General features: G+C 36.8%; 1 pseudogene; it reads left to right on the plus strand.

Moving 5' to 3' along the window:
* Positions 1–590: 590 nt before the first annotated feature.
* On the plus strand, positions 591–1,658 carry LOC149182598 (putative sarcosine oxidase pseudogene; annotated as a pseudogene).
* The last annotated feature ends 4,342 nt before the right edge of the window (positions 1,659–6,000 follow it).

A 6,000-nucleotide genomic window follows, 5' to 3' on the forward strand; every position in this document is an offset into this window, starting at 1 on the left:
GTTATGGCTCGTAGAATGCATATTTGTGACATGTTTGGCGAAATGTCTGTCATGGCTAGTAGGGGTCAAGCTAATTCTTTGTTCAAGTATTTACATTTGTATTATTTTTCGATGTTACTTTTGATCCCTCAAATTTTCATGGAGTTCTGGGCAGTGGCCTGAGTCTTGGCCTTGAAAAAGTGGCACAAAATTCAGGCTCACAGGCTCATAACTAGCTGAAAAAGACCCCAGTCGCTTGCATGCCCATGTCATGGGAGCGACTAAAGCTCTAAGGTAATGAAGTGTCAAGTTGTTGCAAGGGTTGATCACCTGGAAGGGTTGGTTGGCTCCTATAGGTTCTATGGTATTTATAGAAGGTCAGATTGGTTCTGTTGTGTCAGTTCCACGTCCTTAACTATACATGGGAAGTTGAATCAGATTGTAGTAGCCTCTCATCACATGTTCACCCCAACGGACCGGTTAACATCGGTAAATGTGGGAGGAGGGTGTTACAGAATTGTTATGTCAGAGATCCCTATTGTCGTCGAGGCTTGCATGTATTCAATGTCCCCTCATGAGGATTTCATCATTAAAGAATACCACAATGCATAATGGAGGAGGATTTCAATCTATGAGAAGATTCCCAACAAGAAATTGGTTATAGAGTGCACATCAAGACCCAATAGCTTGATATGGGTCCCATCCAGAACAAGAGCCTCCAATCTGTTATACAAGTATGCAGAAAACGAGGGATCCCCATTGAAGTTCTCAATTCAGAAAAAGTTTCCGAGAGATTCGAGGTAATCAAGTTGTCCAGTGATTGGATTAGATTTGTTACAGACATGGGGGATCATGCGAGCTTCCAAAGCATTTGCAATGTTCTAGTCTTTGGCTCTGAAGCACAAAGCTACACTCAGGGAAAATGCCCAATCACAAAAATCAGTAATGGGTGGAAATTCAGAGATGGGTTAGATGGGGTTCTTGTGTGTACCAGAATGGGTTATTTACTTAGAAGAGAACGTGTGATTGTTGTAGGCGAATGGGCTCAACAAATTTCTAATGAGATCTCAGGGATTGAATTACCCATTCAGCTTCTTCATACCATCATTTCATATTGGAAAATCAAATACGGTTTTCAGAGATTTTTGTCGAAGAATGGATTCCCCACCTTTTCCTGTTACAATGATCCTTACCTCTATGGGACACCCTTCTTAGAATACCTTAGATTGCTCAAGGTCTCAGTTCATGAAGGTTACCCATGTGAGCCAGGCAAGAGGGCCTCATTGTCCGATCTTAATGCATTGAGGCAGAAGGTAAGCCCTTGGTTAGATGAAAGTTTCAGAAGAACTATTATGTGAGGGAGCCCTATTGTCACCGAGGCTTTCATGTATTAAATGTCCCCCGATGAGGATTTCATCATTGATTTCTTGCCATTAACAAAGATTGAGATGCCAACAACATCCATGTCCCCTATTTTAATCGCCTCTAGATTCTCTGAACACGAGTTTAATATGGGTTCTTTCATAGGACAAATAATGGTTGATATTTCCCCCACAGGAGAAGCTCATGGGGTTCCCATACAATATTTTTCAATTGAACGTTTTTTTCAGAATCCCTAAAGTAATCCCAAAGAATATGAGAAACGTGTTTCTCCTTATCTATATTCAACATCCTCATAAAGGTACAAATCTACCGAAAATAATTGTAACACTACTTAAATTTGATATTATTCATTTTTGTGAGTTAGATTCAAAATGAATAGAAATATATGAAAATGTTTATAAAAATCACTACTCTTCTTAAGGTCAGAGTCACAGTTGATATGCTAGCTCTCCTTGCTTATGTTGTGCATGGGATCTTGTGTGACTGTCCTTTGGCTCTACGATGTTATACTACTCGTCTTTTTTATTTATGGGTAATGAATTATAAGATATGTTCTTCCAAAAAATAAAGATCATTATTGCTTGCCCTCCGTTGAAAATGAAAACAACATCAAATGCTTGTCTATGTAAAAGAAGGAATGGGTTTAGAGTACTTGTCATTTTACTGGAAGAAGCTGTAGAAAAGTATGTCACAGATACATATTTTTATATATGTTTATTATGATACGTGGTTTAAATTCTTGTTTTGTGCCCCTATTTTGCAAGAAAAGAATCCTACACCACCAAGATTGAGCCATACCAGAGATTTTGTTTCTCCTGTGCACAATTTGAAAGTCAGATCCTCGACTTCTACCTTCTACCCTAAGAAAACCATTTGGTCCATTGCCTGATGTTTCTATCTGCTCCAGTCCTGTTGCGGTTGGAAATGCTCTTTGGAAGTTTCCTCCTGGGAAGCTTGACACCCTCAGAAAGGTGAGACATCCGCTATCCCAAACCCAGTGCCCAAGTAGTTTGGCCAATAGTGGGCCAAGAAATATTGAATGGGGATGAGGTGGAGGTTTTCGAGGGATACAAATAACCTCTGGGTTTTTCTAGATTTGGTGAGCATCTGGAATAATCAGTGAATTAATTTTTCGTCTCAATTTTTCGGATCAGGAAAAGAAATTTAGATCTATTCTTTCATTTTCATGATTCATATAATAATTCTGATTCGTTCCGACCATTTAAGAAAAATTGGTCGGATTCTTCTTATCTTCAAGTTTCATATGAAAACTCTTTTCTGTAACAGAGTATTTTAGCATACTATATTTACTTTTAGAAATAAGTGGTTTAATATAATTATTATCTGCTTGTGCTTGCGAACATATATCTTCCCCATCAAATGATCATGTCCACACACAATACATAATATGGTATAACTGAATGCCATAAGTGACTCCATACCCCCAATGCAAGAGTGAAAAAATTGATTATGGATGTTACCTTTTTCTCAAATAACATTTTCTGTAACAGAGTATTTTAGCACACTATATTTACTTTTAGAAATAAGTGGTTTAATATAATTATTATCTGCTTGTGCTTGCGAACATATATCTTCCCCATCAAATGATCATGTCCACACACAATACATAATATGGTATAACTGAATGCCATAAGTGACTCCATACCCCCAATGCAAGAGTGAAAAATTGATTATGGATGTTACCTTTTTCTCAAATAACATTTCTTTCTTACTACAAATGCAGGGATTTCATGAATAATGGTTTAGGAAGTTCCCTCAAACTGCATCTGATATAAGGAAATAAAACTGTAGGAAGCTTTGCATAGACATGATGTTGCTCGTGTTGCAGCACTGATTGTAATTAAAGAAGCATATGTAAAAATATTTGCACAGACGTGATGTTGCTCGTGTTGCAGCACTTATTGTACTTAAGGAAGCATCTGCAACAGAGACTCTGGTGCAACTTCTAAAGTATACATATAAGATAGTGAGCTTTCTTCCTTTAGAGAGTAGATTATTTTTCACGCAACTTTTTTTTATTTAACCATTGCAGGAAGTTTGTAGAATTTTGTTCTATAGCAGATCTAGAAGTGCCTGGAACTGTTGTAGAACTGTTCCTGAATTTACACCTTCAAACCTCGCAGGATTTAACAGCCATGGAAAAACTGATCAGGACTGCACCTTCAGATAAAATCCAAGCTTTAAAAATCTGTTACAATCATCATGAATTATCCATCACACACAGACAGGCCAAACAGAGGGATTACATTAGTGCTAACTCCTAGATTAAGAATGGTAAGGAATTAAAATTCTGGTAATTTGGTGCTGAAAACGAAATTAAATGCGATGCCATTAAGAAGAATTGATTATATCCACTGCGGTGTACTCTGACTGTTGAGGGAATACCCAACAACGCTCTTTGGATGCTTCAATCTCGGTCTGGTCCGGTCCATTGATTGGTAGCCTGGATGGTTGGAATGGCACCACGTAATGTTGATAGTGGTGTTCTGGAGGAGGGGATGATCCCATATGGCCTTTTGTTGATGACTAAGATGGCGGAAATGTCAGAAAGCTATGGTTTTTTAGTATGCAATATGGGGATTTTAACGGTTTTGAACAGTTTGAGGAACTAAGAATGAGGTCAACCTAGTGGGAAGAGTAGGTAATTTGCAATAGATAATGATGATATGATTTTGGGTTGGTGTCATGTGTGTTATTATCATTTGGGTATGCAGTAGCTGCTAATTTTATTGATTGTGGAATTGGTGGATGTCTATGTAGGGTATGGGAATGGGGTTTTGTGGAGAGTTGGGTTGTTGTAATGCGTGTTAATATCATTTGATTTGGGTATTCAGTAGATGCTAATTTTATTGATATAGGATTTGTGGATGTATTTTAGGGATTGCCAATGAGTTCTCCGAAGAGTTGGGTTGGTGTGAGTTATGTTTTTTCATATGGGTATTTGAGTGATGATGATACTTTACTTGACCAGGAAAAGATGAACGAACACTAGATGGATTTAGGACGAAACTTTACTAAGTTACTTTATTAGGAAAAGATGAACTCAGCCAAAAGGTTGAATTTGTTGACTTATTAACTAACTCCATAAATTACTTCAATCATGAGCTTGTTAATGGAATTGGACTAGAGCTTCAATCATAGCATGTGGCCAGAGCATCTCTACACCACACCCAGTTGATCTAGGCAATAATTTGTATGCATCTGCAACATTTGATTTTTCATTAGGAGAAACCCTTTCTGTGTAAGATTGTTGTATCAGTAAAGGGGTATGCCTTCTCTTTCTCCATTTTATTTATTTATTATTCTGTTTGTTGTAAAAGTACAAGGGATTCATCATTAGGAATGCTATACACAAGTGGGCCATGCCATCTCTTCCATAAAATGCATCGAGGACTTGCACGTAAGCCTAACCTTGACTACTTTTACGTTGAACATGTCCAAACAGGATAGAAACTGGGATGTTTGTGTGGAAATTTCTCCAATTTACAACTACACCATAGCGCTCCAACTCTTGTTGGTCAGAGAATTCCTGGACAAAAAGAGGGACAATGAAGGGGACAAAGGGGGTTAAACATGATAACCATGATATAAATATGCAGAAAAGCACACTATGAAACCCTTTTGTTGCTTTGGCCAATCCCTTCTCAGTTTTCCTCGGTCAATAAAATCTATAGCAATATTGTGAACTTTAGCAGGTCGATGTTTTTGATATAGTTATTGGCAGAAAGATGAAGAATCACTTGTGTGAGACTCCTGAATTGTTGTGTTCATGCTATAGTTTATCCAAAACATGTTTACAGATTCGGTGGTGATTCATTACACAATATAGATCACGTGAAACTGAAATCAGACAGGATACATGGTACATCCTTGAAAGAAGAATTTCAGCATAGGCTCTACACCTACATTTCCAAATTTATATAGCTCTTCTTCAATTGTTTCCATTGATTACTTCTTATTGTAATCGAGAAAAGAAATTGATTCAGGTACGAAGAATGAAAAACAGTTTAAAGCATTTTACAAATCATAACTCCACTTTTAAACATGGCTTCATTTTTTCCCTACTGATTTCAACATGGAGAGAAGAGCAAAGAAAATAAAAAGTGTTTGATAGTAAGCTTGGAACTAATCAAGCTTACCTATTTAATAGCTGAAGCTTGAGAATGAGATGCATGCTCTTTCTGTCTCTTTTTGTTCCTCAATAATATTATTGTATCTGTTGTTGTGATGAAGGGTATACAAAATGGCTGACAGAGAAATAAGGCCAGCTTAAAGCACCTTTAAAGTTTAAACTAAATGGAGAGTATTTTGTGTATCGTTCAATGTATTTGAAAGAAATCTAGCATGTTCATTCCCAAAACTTTATGAATGATTTATTACATGAAATATTGTGGTACTATTGAAACATGGCATAACATAATTTTGAGTTAATTGCTTTTTTTGTTTAGACATGTTAGAATTGATTGGACTTTTGACTTGCAACATTACACCTAACTGTCAAGTTGAAAAGAATTGTTGTTGTTTTCATTTTGGCAAGGACAAATTGATACTGTATATGAAGGACGAGTGTTCAAAGTTTGATAGTTATACTGCTAATGAATTTAATTTCATTCTTAT

The sequence above is a fragment of the Pinus tabuliformis genome, chromosome 3_2 (assembly GCF_031772625.1).
Source record: "Pinus tabuliformis cultivar Carrire ecotype Pingquan chromosome 3_2, CPIR1, whole genome shotgun sequence".
Lineage (NCBI taxonomy): Eukaryota > Viridiplantae > Streptophyta > Pinopsida > Pinales > Pinaceae > Pinus > Pinus tabuliformis.